We start from the raw sequence: 941 nt of genomic DNA, 5'->3' as shown, positions 1-941 counted from the left end.
GAGCCGGCGCACGAGAGAGAGAGAGGGGGGCAAGAGCCGGCACGCGTGCGAGAGAGAGAGGGGGGGCAAGAGCCGGCACGCGCGAGAGGGGGGGGGGGGGCAAGAGCCGGCATGCGTGCAAGAGAGAGAGGGGGCAAAAAGCTGGCGCGCGCGAGAGAGAGGGGGCAAGAGCCAGCGCGCGCGAGAGAGCAATGGCCCACGCGCGAGAAAGAGGGTGTGCATGTGTGCGTGCGGTGTGTGCGAAAGAAAGAAAGAAAGAAGGGAAGGGGGAAGAAGGGAAGGGGGAAGAAGGGAAGGGGGAAGAAGGGAAGGGGGAAGAAGGGAAGGGGGAAGAAGGGAAGGGGGGAAGGGGGGAAGGGGGGAAGGGGGGAAGGGGGGAAGGGGGGAAGGGGGGAAGGGGGGAAGGGGGGAAGGGGGGAAGGGGGGAAGGGGGGAAGGGGGGAAGGGGGGGAAGGGGGGGAAGGAAAGAAAGGAAAGAAGGGAAGAAAGGAGGGAAGGGGGAGGGAGTAGAGGGGGGGGAGAGGCGAAGGGGGGGAGGCCGCTTCTCTTTTTGTTGCTCAAATTTTTCCAGTAGCTACAGTATTTTTTAGAACAGATGAGGAAACAGGAATGGTTCTTCAAATAATAGTAACTAAAATTAAAAAAAAAAAAATCAATAAATGCCAATGCTGCAAAATTTGATGCAACGCCAAACATTCTTCCTAAACCGGATTTAATCCAATTCAAGGCATTTTGCAAATTTCTTAAGTAAATAAATAAAACAAGATAAACTTAACAGTAGCTGGGGGGAGGGCAGAATGTGTGTGTGTGTGCCTGTATTTTACAGCCAGGCACGGAAGCAAGCCAGAAAGCAGCTTGTAAATTAGAACATGGGGCAAAGCACTCCCAATTCAAGTTTGGGGTTTTTTGGTTTTTTTTTTAAATCAAGTGGAGTTAAAATA

This window comes from Apteryx mantelli, unplaced genomic scaffold (assembly GCF_036417845.1).
Source record: "Apteryx mantelli isolate bAptMan1 unplaced genomic scaffold, bAptMan1.hap1 HAP1_SCAFFOLD_191, whole genome shotgun sequence".
NCBI classification, from domain to species: Eukaryota; Metazoa; Chordata; class Aves; order Apterygiformes; family Apterygidae; genus Apteryx; species Apteryx mantelli.
The sequence above is the reverse complement of the archived record's forward strand: the minus strand, read 5'-3'. Positions refer to the sequence as shown.